Source organism: Amia ocellicauda, chromosome 8 (genome assembly GCF_036373705.1).
Source record: "Amia ocellicauda isolate fAmiCal2 chromosome 8, fAmiCal2.hap1, whole genome shotgun sequence".
Lineage (NCBI taxonomy): Eukaryota > Metazoa > Chordata > Actinopteri > Amiiformes > Amiidae > Amia > Amia ocellicauda.
In genome coordinates, this window is record NC_089857.1 from 40930271 (window position 1) to 40945283 (window position 15013).

The window sequence follows — 15013 nt, forward strand, 5'->3', positions numbered from 1 at the left end:
GCCCGGAAAGCAAGAGCAAACATGCATTTGGTCTGTCTGTACCACAGACTCTCACGTGTCAATCATAGCTGTGATTCTCTTGTGTTTCAGGAACACATCCAAACACATGTTTCAACAGGACAATTTCCTGTTCAAAGGGAGATTAATTACAGAAAAACATGGTACTTTAGTCTGTCTGTGTATTTGCTCATTTAGTAACGTGTGATTGACAATTGCATTCCCACTTAACTACAAACACACTCTACTGGTCATGTGCGTGACACACAAGGTGCAGAGCCTTAAGTGCAGGCATCGTTGCAAAGACAGCGCAGACTCTGACCGATCAGAACAGAAGAGATACACACGATGGGAGGCCAGTAATTTATTCATCTAAGAACATCACCAGGACTCATCTTCTGAAGAAGCACCTCCTGTTCTGGTCTGGTTCCCTGTGTTAGGCTTAATGTAATGGTCTGGGCCAACACTGTGTTTCCCTTTGTGTGTTCTCAGCACACCAATCAAGACCTTATTCACCAGAGCCTTATTCATTCAAGGGTAACAATCTCTGTATGATAGATCTCAGACCTGGTGTTGTGTCATGTGTGCCTCTGGACACTTTCTTGGGCTGCAGTGTATTTCTGAAGTTCAGAAGTAAAAAACAACACCCCACGGCTCTGAAGATAAACGAGGAGACACGTGTATATGCACATACATGACAGATGTTTTCTTAAGAAACTTGTTTCCATGACGGTCGAACATATTGTCCTCTAGTGGCCATTGTTGGTGTTTCTGGGTCACCAGGAAGTGCTGGGACCCATCAGCTGGTTGTGAATGTGACATTCCTCTAGCCCATGCATGCGTTGCACGCTCTCCGGTGAGTGAACATCGATTCTGAGCGGCCCTCGGGGGAAAAAATACTGCTGGACTCAACCCCAATCAGCATCCAGCCTCATATTGAAACATGCACGACTCATACTGTACAGAAAACATTGGTGCTTGCTACTCTAATTACACTATAATTACGATTATTACTCCAAATGTTCAAGATAAGGCTGTTCTCAAATCCTACAGCTCATGACAAAGCAGAAGATGTCTCCTTTGTGCCAGACTCAGGCTGATGCACAGGTTGAATGTATTTAACCACAACAGCAATTTGACTAACAAAACAGGCAAGCTGTTAACATTACCTTAGGTCTCAGTGTAGCAAGTGCTGCTGAATTGTGTTGGGTGTGCATTTTAAATACAAACTGAGGCTGGGATTAACTCAAAACCTGGACCCACCAGCTAATACAAAACTACAAACCTGTGCTCACTTTTTATAAGATGCTATTTTCTTCTGTTCAGAAATATAACCACTGTGATGAACAGGTTTGCAGTTCCACGTTAGCGCGTGGGTCACAGTTTGCACTTAATTCGGCCCTGAGCCAAAGAGACTTAGTCTTACAGTAAAGCCCCCATGTTACCTTCACCTTCAGCGCAGTGTCTTTACTCATCCTCTGCTGTTAATTACAGAAGATGTCCTATTCATCAAGGTCTCCTTTTCTTTAAAAGCTGAAATTGTTGTGTGATTCTGGTGCTTACACAGCTCAGCACACAAACCAGGCTGTGTGTTTCATACCTTTAGCTTTCCACACAGTTTTAATTATTTTTACAAAAAACTAATATACAAAAAGCATTCAAATTTCATTTTATTCAGTGCTACTAATAATCTATCTCAGGGATGTAGGAACTAGGCTATATTTAGGCATGTGGTCCTATGACAAATGTGAGCTTGTTGAATATTTATTTTGAATTCTTCCTTTACAGCACATTTTAACATTTGTTTTGAAATGCACTTTCAAAAACATCAGAAGTAGCCTTTTAAACTTTATTTTTAACACCAGTATGAGGATTGCACTTTTTCAGGAACTAAGGTACTAGGCACAGAAAGCTTACTTTTCCAATAGTTTTACCTGCCTCCATTTGCTTTGATTTTGTTTCTCTGCAGTCACTTTCTTTGTAGTTGCATTTTCTTTTTCAAATCAGAAAGAAAGTTTTATGCATCTCATAGAAATGGAAGAGAGACCAGACTCGAGAATAAATCTCTCTCCCTATCTAGTGTAAAGAATATGCCTAATTTCTCATCCAATGCAGAAACACGGTTTGTTTTACGGCATCCCGGGAAATTGTGCTGATTGTTATTGAACATAAAACTGAAGAATGACTTTACTTTCTTCTTTATCTCATAAAAAACAATGATTTGCAGGTTATGGGTTTTGAATTGAGAACTTTCTTAACATGATTGACTTTGAGGTGAGCTGCAAGCTTTTGGCTTCTGCAAAGCATCATGCCTCATTATTGTTGTGTCCATGGCTGCAGGAACCAAAATCAGGTCATATAGTCAATATTCCATGAGCTGAGGAGAATAATTCACAGCCCACATGGTACAGAAATGTAAAGAAATACATCATTAAAAATTGATCAGAAACAAAATATTGAAATATATTCTGTAAATATTTCAAATGCATTTCGCACGAACACTGAGATAGATATTACATATTTTCTGGCAATGTTTTAAAAGTGCGTTCATGTCTTTGTGGCAGTGAGGGCTGCTTATTTGTGTTCAAAAAACACCTGTGTTCCACCATCTTGCACCTGCCCTTGCCATGGACTTTAAACTTTTGAGCGTTAAACATTATCAGGACGTGAACAAAGACTGAATTTACATGCACATACTAGCACCACCTGGGGACACAGCACATATAATCTCACATTTCTCGGAAACCTTTTACCCGCTCTATAAACATAAAGTAAGTAAACATAACTACAATGTAGTCATTGAAGGGTTCACACCATGTGACGAGCAACTACCGAACATAATTCTCCTGCCGTGGAAATGACCCGTTTCAGAGAATGCAATCCACAAAGCCATGCCAAAATAAAGCTGCCAAAGATAAACCCTCACAGCACAGAGGCCTATCCTCAGGATAACTGTCCTGGCCCCATCAGCTACAGATATCTTTTATCTCACCCCCACATACACATGCCACAAAAAATAATAATCTGTTACTCAATCTGCACCAGATCACCTTGTCCCCAGATCCACTGCAATGATAACCACATCAGCACTGAATTAGCATGGACTGCAGCACACAACACAAATTCACAACTCTCACTTTTCAATGTCACTAGTATTCACGCAGCAATATCCCTCCGAATCCGTTGGGCCCCAATCTGTGACCCTGGACCACCACTGCCAGGCTTGAGACAAGTTTGAATGCAAGAGAAGGACTCGCTTTTGGGGGAATAGAACTAGAGAAATAGTGCAGTGATCCTCTGTTGTTTTAAATACTTCAACCACCTTCAGGTGTGATCGTGTGAGTGCCCCAGTGGCAGCAAAAACAGTCTATTAATACATGAAAGTTAGGGCTGTGCGATATGACGATATATATCGTATGACAATAGAAAAACCCTTATCGTTTCATATTATGCTATATCGTTTATATCGTGGTGTCGCAAATCGCACTTTACGGCAGTATTTTACGTCATTAGGACGCTTTGCGTTCTTCCCGGTTCTTCCACACGTGTCGGATGCGGCAAGAAATGAGCATCAGAAACACAGAGACATGAGGACAGAGACCCGACACACAATAACACACAACCAAGAGATACTTTAATGCGCAAGCGCACACGCTGCGCCCCGCTGTCGTCGCCGGGCTGAACTGGATCTGCAGGCACCCCCACCCCCGCTAATTTAGACTGAGATCATTTGTATAAAATTAATAATAACATTTGTTTGCATTTTAATAAATTGGAAAGCAATGCAAACACATGCAGAAAGTATAATTTTCTTTTTATTAAGATGGTGAAGTGGTTCAACAGTTGCATTATTATTATTATTATTATTATTATTATTATTATTATAACTATTTCGTATTAACATCGTGTTGTACTTGTAAGTAGAATCGAGACGCGACAGTCAGAGGAGAAATGTCTCTGTCCAGCAGATGTTAATGCTCCTCTATAGACCCGGCTGTGCTAAATCTGCCTGAATCTGTACCTTTACAGCGCATGTGTTGCGTGATCACTATTACTTGTGTTACTGTGGTTATGTGACAGTAAATCATACTGTGTGTATGTATAGATGTGCTCTGAGGAAGATGAGTCGAAACGCGTAAGCATTATGATGTTCACTTTTTCTCTAACAAATAATTTTTGAGACATCGGTGAATATGGACTGTTTTTAGACGGGAGCTGCTGTACCATCCTAATATAATAGGGATAATTGTTCTATATAAAATCCCTGGGATAAGGCACCCTTGAGCGTGGCATGGTTGTTGGTGCCAGATGGGCCGGTCTGAGTATTTCACAATCTGCTCAGTTACTGGGATTTTCACGCACAACCATTTCTAGGGTTTACAAAGAATGGTGTGAAAAGGGAAAAACATCCAGTATGCGGCAGTCCTGTGGGCGAAAATGCCTTGTTGATGCTAGAGGTCAGAGGAGAATGGGCCGACTGATTCAAGCTGATAGAAGAGCAACTTTGACTGAAATAACCACTCGTTACAACCGAGGTATGCAGCAAAGCATTTGTGAAGCCACAACACGTACAACCTTGAGGCGGATGGGCTACAACAGCAGAAGACCCCACGGGTACCACTCATCTCCACTACAAATAGGAAAAAGAGGCTACAATTTGCACAAGCTCACCAAAATTGGACCGTTGAAGACTGGAAAAATGTTGCCTGGTCTGATGAGTCTCGATTTCTGTTGAGACATTCAGATGGTAGAGTCAGAATTTGGCGTAAACAGAATGAGAACATGGATCCATCATGCCTTGTTACCACTGTGCAGGCTGGTGGTGGTGGTGTAATGGTGTGGGGGATGTTTTCTTGGCACACTTTAGGCCCCTTAGTGCCAATTGGGCATCGTTTAAATGCCACGGCCTACCTGAGCATTGTTTCTGACCATGTCCATCCCTTTATGACCACCATGTACCCATCCTCTGATGGCTACTTCCAGCAGGATAATGCACCATGTCACAAAGGTCGAATCATTTCAAATTGGTTTCTTGAACATGACAATGAGTTCACTGTACTAAACTGGCCCCCACAGTCACCAGATCTCAACCCAATAGAGCATCTTTGGGATGTGCTGGAACGGGAGCTTCGTGCCCTGGATGTGCATCCCACAAATCTCCATCAACTGCAAGATGCTATCCTATCAATATGGGCCAACATTTCTAAAGAATGCTTTCAGCACCTTGTTGAATCAATGCCACATAGAATTAAGGCAGTTCTGAAGGCGAAAGGGGGTCAAACACAGTATTAGTATGGTGTTCCTAATAATCCTTTAGGTGAGTGTATGTGTATGTGTGTGTGTGTGTGTGTGTGTGTGTGTGTGTATATATATATCCCATAACAACATAACACGCGTAATAGTAATCACACAACAGTTGCCCTGTAATGTGTTTCATTCTGCAAATATTTACCATGACAGCCTGCATGTAGTATTTGTTAGTTTTGCTTATTGGAGGATTAATTAAATACTTGTAGTTTGAATGTCTTTGGTCTTATTTTGTGGCTTGATTGGATAAAAACAAGAAATATCGAGATACATATTGTGTATCGCCCAAACTTCTAAAAATATCGAGATATTATTTTTAAGTCATATCGCCCAGCCCTAATGGAAGGTTATACATTATTCTCTGAGCTGACATCAGCAAGACTTTACCTTGGGCTCGGCCGCACACTTACTCAAAAATATAGTCCCGTTCAGAGAGCTGAGTAACTGCTCTATATTCAGGGAGAACAACAACATCGGAGGAGAGATTAATAAACATATTCCCTCTCAAAGGTATTCAAATTAGATGTAAAGAGAGGATAAGCCGCTTTAAAAACTCTTGACAGCGAACAATGTTATTTGCTAGGCATAGACTCTAAGAGCTAATCTGTCAAGTGGAAATTGCTCCTCTAGCCGGGAGCACCAGGCTTTTATGACTAACTGTATTTGCATGTGAAGACCTGTCAGAGTGTGTGAAAAGTGAAGAATTCAGGTAAAAAGCTATTGATGATCCATTTCCCCCCCCTCCTGCTCCATTTTGTATATTAATGTATTCATATAAAGTACTTTCAGAGCTAGGCTTTAGATCATTTGTCTTTGAAAAGGTGTCTGGAGATGAATCGGTTCTCTGTAAAAAAGTGACTTCCCAAACCTGACTTGACAGGTTCAATACGTCTGTCTGTGGTATTTGATTAAAATGAAAAGCTTCCTACAAGAAACTTTAGAGCTGGGATTTGCTCATTAATCAAGGATGGCTGCTTCAGTATTTGTGAAAGAGAGAAAAAAGATGGCAACAAGGCTGTCGAATTGTATTAGAATTGGCGTGAAAGTGACAAACTTTGACAAAAAGGGAAAAACAGAATGGTGGCCACTATCTTTGCTTTATTTGTAAATGCATACTTATATAGACGCAAATGGGAAACAGCACAGTTTTAAACTTAACACTGTTGATTTCCTATTGAAGATAAACAGTTTCACTCGCACAGCAACACAGGTACGGGAATCTCTATAAATAGGGCAGAGTATTTATTAAGTAATGCTTTCACATAATCTACAGGACAGACATTTAAATCAGTATCTGTAGCTGGTGCAGAATGTCCCAGATCTCTCTATAAAATCTCCTCCCTGTAGTTCTATTTTTGTTGTAAATAAAAATAAAAAATCCAATTGAATTGCTTCTATAAAGATGTATAATAACCAGAGACTGGGCACCACTGTGAAATGACCCAGTTAAAAAGTAGCCCAGAAGAGGCATTTCTCATGAAGACCATTTAGGATGTTTAAAGAGTCGTAAATTTGTGCAAGTTGATTAAAGTAAATTAAACAAGATTCTTAATGAAAGCTGTGAATCCCCCTTTGCTACTAAAAGCATTATTAGCAGATTAAAATTCACTTACTGTAGCAGCTCTGAAACTCAACAGTCTTGATTTCCCATGCTGGGCAAATCGCCTACAGCCGTCCGAAGTGAGGGAAGCCTCGGCCTCGGAGAGCTGGCCATGGCATTGCACGACTGGCGCCCTGACTGGAGTGGGACAGGGAAATTGGAGCACAAACCCACAGTTTCCTCACACTGCCAAGTTGAGTGTTTGTTGTGTATTACTGGTGGCTCCAGACAACCGTCGCAACGCTGTATTTTCCATCGTGAACCAATGTTGACCCAAAGCAACAAAAGCCAACCAAATCGGATTACTGCCAATATAACTCCAAATACATTACTTTTGTTTTCCTGCAGCATGGCCAACAATAACATACTGTATAAAGCCATTCATAACAAGTAATTTCTATCAGGACCCAGTTGTGTGTGTGTGTGTGTGTTGGGCTTGACGTTCCCAACGGTTGACATATATTACATTGTAAGAGTGAGAGAGACAAGGCTGGTCTATTGTTTCTCTTCCATTGACATTCTGTAAGGAAAGGAGATAATTACATCTCAGCTGTGGGACTTGATTCACGGTACAGCAAAAAGCTACACTGTAAAACGTTGAATAGATGTTAGTCGTTGAAATTGGCTGCTTTATATCACAGGACTGGAGTGTCAGGCAGTTTTTTGAACTACGAAGGACCACACACCAAGAGACACACACAGCCAACAACACCCCCGAGAGCCAAACACAGTACACGAGCCCTCAGCTGCTCAGACAAACACATCATAATACACCGGGGTGAGAAATGTCTATCGGTGCATGAACGCCTGAGTGGGACCCTGTCACTAGCCATTCCAGTGTAAATACACCAGGAATCACGCCGACCTGCCGAGCGCTGAACACCGGGTTTCCAAATGTAAAGGAGGAAGTTTAGCACGAGTCTCAGTTGAGTATAATGGCTGAGAGCCATCGATGTGGAAGTTTCAGCTCAGCTTCATACACTCATAATCGTGGTCACAGCAGGCCAGGGGAATTATCCCGGGAGCTGCATGCAGTTATATGTGTTCAATTAAAGGCTGGCTTGTAATGATCGTACACGGTTCAGCCTTCTCTGATGCAGAATTCACGTCTGTATAGCTTTTGCAAACCTGGAAATCCCCCACTGTGCCGATCTTTATTGATTCTTCACTGACTGAACTGAATTCGTGCCGACTTTTACATCTTAACTAGATTTTATGTCTTTGCTATACAATTCTGGCTCACAAATGGATCATTCAGGTACAGCTGCCATCACAGGAAGGTGGCCACTCTCAATCTACATCCACTTGGCTAGGTGCATCGGTCCCATCTCCTTACTGGCCCGAGTGACATGAGAATCTATACAGTATGAAAAGCAATCTACTGTGCCAAGCCAGGGACATTGTACTCAGTATCTCTTTAATATTTTATGCAGTGATATGCATTTGCTCAACATTAAATAAATTGGTAAGGCAGACAAAAAACGATAAGCCAAATCATGCACCTAAAACAATGATGTCATAAAATATGATGTGCCAAGATACATTATACTGTAACTTACATCCTTTTCTTGTGTGTCTCTATAGGTAGTATACCTGTTTTCAAAGCTGTAATCAAACCATAATTGATCTAATTTAGCCTTATAATAGTGAAAGGAGCTGAAGTATTTCTTGCAAGGGCCCTCTAATTACACAATAATTAAGTTTTCACTAACTCTTTAATCTCATATTTTCACCATCTCACCACCACATTTGTCATATAAGGCTTTAAAATTGTGCTTTTAACCCACATTAATGTTTCCGTTTTAATGTTTTTGTCTAAGGTTCAGTACTCACCTAACAAACATTGCTATTGCATTCATTTTACAAAGCCGAGTTTAAGAGACCGTTCCGGCCCTCGAGAACATTACGGGATAACTTTCATTTTTGTAAATAGAAATCTACAGACACACGCAATAATTAAAGCAAGTGTAGTGATTTTGTTCAGAAATATGCTCCTTTTGTATAGCGCTTAAAATATTTCCACTCTGCTAAGTATTAAACATTTACGCTCTTCAAGACAGCATGCAAATTGGATGAGTACCAAGAGGATCTACAGGGAGTCAGAAATCCAACAAACACTTATGGTTCAGACGATCCGGTACCTCTTATACAGTTCGACACAGCTGTCAAACTGGCTGGGACATGTTGCCATTCAACTACAAAATAAAAGACTCACAGTCAGTTTAGGAAATCCTGAATGAATGCAGTTTTCCATGTTCTCTTCAGTGCACTTCCGATATACTATATATTATTACCACACCTGTTGCCATTGTATTAGTTTCGCTATTTTGCTTAGGAGTGACAATAGCAGGCTAAAAAAAATATGGATATGGAAAGGTGCAAAACAAAACGCCTGGAAACATACAATCTGCTAAATCATGGTGAGTCTTTGCCCTTCACTACCTCTTATGTTTATATTTGTAATATTTGGGGAAACAATCGTTCAGATTTGGAGAACAAACTAAGGATACATTATTCAATTAAGTGCATAAAAGAAAAACAAAGGACAGAAGTTTAACAACCACCATCTTCTGCAGAGTTTAAATACGTATTGTGCCTGATTCACTGCAGTCACTTCTAATTCGACAGCTACAGGTCGCGCTAATGAATTTCCGAGGCAAAAGTAGCTCCTGAAACAGACTCTCAAAGCTTATTTGCAGGAAATGTGATGTCCACTGATGAAGCTTTATCACCTCCAGGTGAGTGGTCTCGCTTTCCTCTCAGTCAGATGGGAGAATTACTCTGTTGTATTTCATGGGAGCACATAGCTAGGACTAACAATATTGATGTAGGCTGAAACCATAATAGCAGCAAGGTTTAAAAACATGAATGCAAGGAAAGTGCAGGGAGAAAACAATACTCCTTTATGTAAAAGAGCAATCTGATCCTAATATAGCTCTGCAGTCTTACAGAAAGCAGCACTACTGGATATATCATAACAAAAGGTTGGGGGGGAATAATTGCTGGCAATGCACTAGAAAAGCCAAAGAAACTAAGGATTACAAGACGTTAAACAAAGTACTCGTGGGTATTTATCCTCATCCTTGGATTTATTTAGTTTTTGAGAGAACACACTTCAGATTTATTTATATTCTCATGACCCCCAAGAATATTTGTTTTATGACCAATTTCTGCCAACATAATTTGATTTGATGTCAAATATAAAACTAAATAGATTAAATACATGACTGGGATGAAAGCTAATTACGTCTAAGAATGTAAACATGAGGAAGAAATCAAATGGTGAGATTTCATTAATATAATTAGAACATGGAAGAGTGACAATCTTCAAAAAAGGCTGAGTAAGCCAAAGATTAACAAATATCAAAATGTTTTACAGAATTGGTTTATTTTACATTGTAGACACTCACAATTTAGACCTCTTTGCAAACAGATCATTATCGTATTTGTTGAGCTTTAATAAATATGAGGAATTGTGTATTTTTAAGACAAGAGACTAAATAAATAGTCTTTATCCAGTCGTAATCTTCCCACTTGTGGATATAAATAACTACAGCACAGAGTTATGGCAGGAGGCAACCAAACATCAATGTCTGGGACTGGTTTCCTTAATTTACAGTCGCACCTCAATCACACAGCACTGTTTCAGCAGATGGGCTCGTTCATCCACCCGCCCAGATATAATGGCAGCCCGGCACAGCGCCGCTCCATCACCTGCAACTATCCTGTCCATTTGTTCAGCTTCCTTTACTGACTTCATAACACCTCGTCCATTTTTCTTGAATCATATTTCAGAGGGTAGAAATGCTTTAATTTACAATTCCCGGCAGCACAGCGATTGGTTAATTTGAATCAATCTCAATCTCAATCTTCCCCGGTGCAATTTCTCCTTAGCTAATCGCCATCGCCAGGAGATTCTGACCAAAGATGTATCTATTTTCCATTTGCAACATTAAATATTGGCTTTACTGAAGTGTGTGTTAAGGATACTATGAAGAGCTTGCAAAGGAGGAATTCTACTTTGAGTTACAGAAATTACATATAGGATATTTCTACACAGAAAGCAATTTATGCTACTTGACTGAAAGCTTGACTCGATTCCTATCAACAGCCGTCCCCACATGCCTCGGGACAAGCGCACACACAGTTGTGCCCAGCGGTCATTCAAGCCCACTGAACTTCCTCGAATAGACAGCTCTGTTCACTGTTAAAAATAGATACCAACATCCCTCCTTCAAAAGGGTGTATTCCAATTCTAGACTTTAATAGCTGGAATCATTTCTTCAAGGATACGCTGCCCATTCTAATCATATGGTAGTGTTGCTTTTTATAATTGTTACAGACATGAGGATAGATTATGATGCATCCCGAGTTGTCTGCCATGTTCAGTTTTGTGCTGTCTTTGAAATAAGGACTTGTATCACAAAATCCATGAATACCACGCACAAATATATAACCCACACTGATCAACTAGGCTAAAGCAGCGGACAAAATCATTTTTAAAGTATACCAAACAAAAATATAAAAAACGAAACCTGCAACCATTTCACAGATTTTACTGAGAGTTACAGCTCATATAAGGAAATCAGTCAATTGAAATAAATGCATTAGGCCCTAATCTATGGATTTCCAGTCTCAGGTTTTGAGGGAGCATGTGATTGGCTGCTGACTGCAGGAATGTCCGCTAGAGCCGCAGTCGTGTCCAGACCCTGGCGAGGACGACACGCCGCAGAGGAGTTTCTCCAAGACGCTTGTGACAGGTTGTGCAGAGATTCTTCGGCTGTGCAAACCCACTGTGGCTGTATGGGCTGCTGGTCTCAGACGATCCCACAGGTGGAGAAGCCGGATGTGGAGGTTCTGGGCTGGAGTGGTACACGTGCTCTGCGGTTGTGAAGCCGGTTGGCTGTATTGCCAAATTCGCTAAAATTATGTTGGAGGCGACTTATGGCAGGGAAATAAACATTGGATTCTCTGACATTCCTGCAGTCACGCTAATGCGTTAACAACCATCCTAGTGCAGATCATCACCACAGTGCAGAGAGCGGCTCGTCTCCTGTAGATCGTGCCCACTCTCTGGCCAATCGACACTCAGAAATCACTAGAATAGGGAAATGGACAGATGGCTGAATCCAAAGGTGTATGTGCATTAGGCGTGCGTTTTGGGGAGAATATTTGAACGCAGGCCAGTTGCAACCCGTTAGTCAAAATTTAGCTGCCTACCTGCAAGAGCAGTGATGTTGAATTACAGAAACAGCAGGAGCACTATCCCTCCTGCATTTGCTTCTCACACGTTTCTCTTCGGACTGATGAATTATCATCACCGTAAACGTCACATTTTCTAAATTAAATTACAAAATTAAATTAGAAAATCCCTTCCAGTGCGATACGAGTAATTGTTTTGTATTTCTATCCCCCATCGCTGTTTTAAGGTGTTTCAGAAGCCATATTTAGAAGCCAGAATATCACGCTGTCTCCTTTGTTCTCGTACTCATGAAAAGCAGAGACACTTCTAAATAAGTAAAAAACTATTCAAGAGTTGCCGCCTTCAGCAAGTTTGATTCCTGCAGCGGGTAACAGCATATTCCAATTTCCCACTTGCTTTTGATGTCGTCTTTGTATTAAAATATTTTGTATCTGCAGAGGCTGTTTCTGCAGCTTGTGTGTCAGCCCTTCCGTGAGGTCATACTGGAAATCAATTTCAATGCTATGATCTGCCAGAAGATGCATAACGTATGGCAACTGCTCTCTCAGACTCAGTCAGCCTCTCGCCCGCACATTGCTCCTGCCACTCCATCGCCATCCCACAGCTTGGTCTGTAACCACACTTTCGGGCAGTTCTCTCCTCCCTGCAGTACGACTGCTTCACTTGCATGCAGATGTGCCGCCTTTTCTGTTGGGACACCCGGCTGATGTAATTGCACTGCTACATACATCCGTGCAGTTTGAAGGCTGACACACAGGGCGGCACACAAGTGCAGGTCGATGCGATCTTAATCAGCTCTCTGCTTTCTTCTGGCCAGACACGGGGCGATGAAAACAAAGCGAGCTCCTTGGGATCTTGGGGATACTCGGAGTCAGACAGCACCACAACCCAAGGGCTGCGTATCAAAGCAAGGGCAGAGCACACGCCAGCACTGCAAATCAGATCTTATGTGTTCAGTTTTCTATTCAGGAAGACAGTTGATGGACTGAAACTGCAATGAGTGAGATTGCTGTGCACAAGGTAGCAAGGTCTTGGACAATTAAATACACATAACAGGTACGCAATGTTGACAGACTAATTTAATTTTAATTAAATACTAAAAAACAATTGTTGCTACTCCTGCAATGAGCTTTCAGATTAATCTCTTCCAGCAATAAGTGAAATATAAAAGAACTGCATTAATGTAAAGTGATCTTACCGATAATAGACAGTATCTTCAAAAAGTACCGCAGTAAATAACATGTAAACATCTGTATTTTAAATTAAAAGAATAATACTGTCACACTTTTGGTGGTGTTTTTTTCCCCCAAATACAGAGGACTGTACAAAACCATCTTGTGGCTTGCTTGAGGTACAGTAAAAAATAAAATGTGTGGTTGTGTAAATGTTCGGCTAGTCTGAGCAAGTCTGTGGCTGACCCTGCATGGTACCATGCTCATATTTTAACTGTACAAAGACACATAAAGTATGTATATTTGTTAGTCCATCTATTTAATTAATAGTTATTTATGTACGTACGGCACTTACCTGCATTTTATTCGCAGAAGCTGATTTTGTTTGATGGACGACATTTGTTCTTGGCGATTGTTCTTAAAAAAACTTGCAGAATTCCCTGCAAAACAATATAGATTAGGAAATAATTTTAGTTTTCTTTCACAAATGTATTAACCATATTGGTAACATTATACAGTATTTTTTTTCAAACACATTCACTTGTCTAGCTTTACTTACAATTTAACAGTGAGTGGGGAAAAACAAATTACATATTTTTCATTTTGTCTCTAGGGTTCCAGTTCTGACACCAGAAATAGCCTTGGAATTCATTATTAATGGTCTGAAATCAGCCCGAAGACGACTGAGTTTATAGGTGATGGTCCCTAGTTTATGTTGAAAGACAGATGCATCCATGAATAAATAGATTGATCTTGTTCGAAGAAAGTGCTCTGAAACTCTCCTGGGCCAATGCCGACACAAAGACAGCATGATCTGAATTGATGAGGAAAAAGCAGCTTTCAGAGTTACTGAGTAAATATCTGTCAGTCCTCTGTCGCATTAAATGCTTAATTAGAATTGCAAGTTGTCAGATAATTAACTGCATGCAATTTCAGATTACTTCCGCTAAAACTGAAACATTTTAGTAGTAAAAATAGCACTCCAACCACAGGAAACAAAACATCTGATGCCATGCCTGCAGCTCACCCCAGCAGCAATACAAGCCTATCCTTATGAGAATGAACTGTAGCCCAACTCTAAAGAAATCCTAACATTATTACACTAAACAGAGGGGTTCGTTTTTAATCAGCACCAAATGTGCAACGTATTGCATCTTAATAAAGCCAGTAGAAAATACAATCATAACCTCTGTGATGTTTTTATATTGTATTAAATGAGACCCAAAGTTTGTAACATTTTGTGAGAATATTAAAATCTGTACAAGATACACAAATATTGTGTTGGTTCATAATCACAATGCTGATGAATGTCTTTCCAAAAGGGTGTCTGGAACATTTGGAAAAATAAACGGGTGACATTCAATTTCAAATGAAAATTAGATTAATACATTCTGTTTAATATTGACTTTGTAACAGTTCACAAATATAAGAATTGAAGGTAAAACAGACAACATAATATGCAAGAAACTACTCTCTTGATTGTGCTCTGACTAGACATTGCTGCTACTTATTTTTCTCCTCTTCGACCTGACAACTGACAGATGAGCAATTTGAAATTTCAAGTGCTGTGCCCAAAATCAAGAGGCATGACTGAAAAGCACTTGTGAGAGAGGAGGCCTAACTGCATTAATCCAGTCCCTGACTGACATTCTGCTGCTTGATTTCACCTAAATAATTAAGTGAATCTAAAACCATATGGTTTCCACATGGGGTTAGGCAATAAAGAACCAAAAT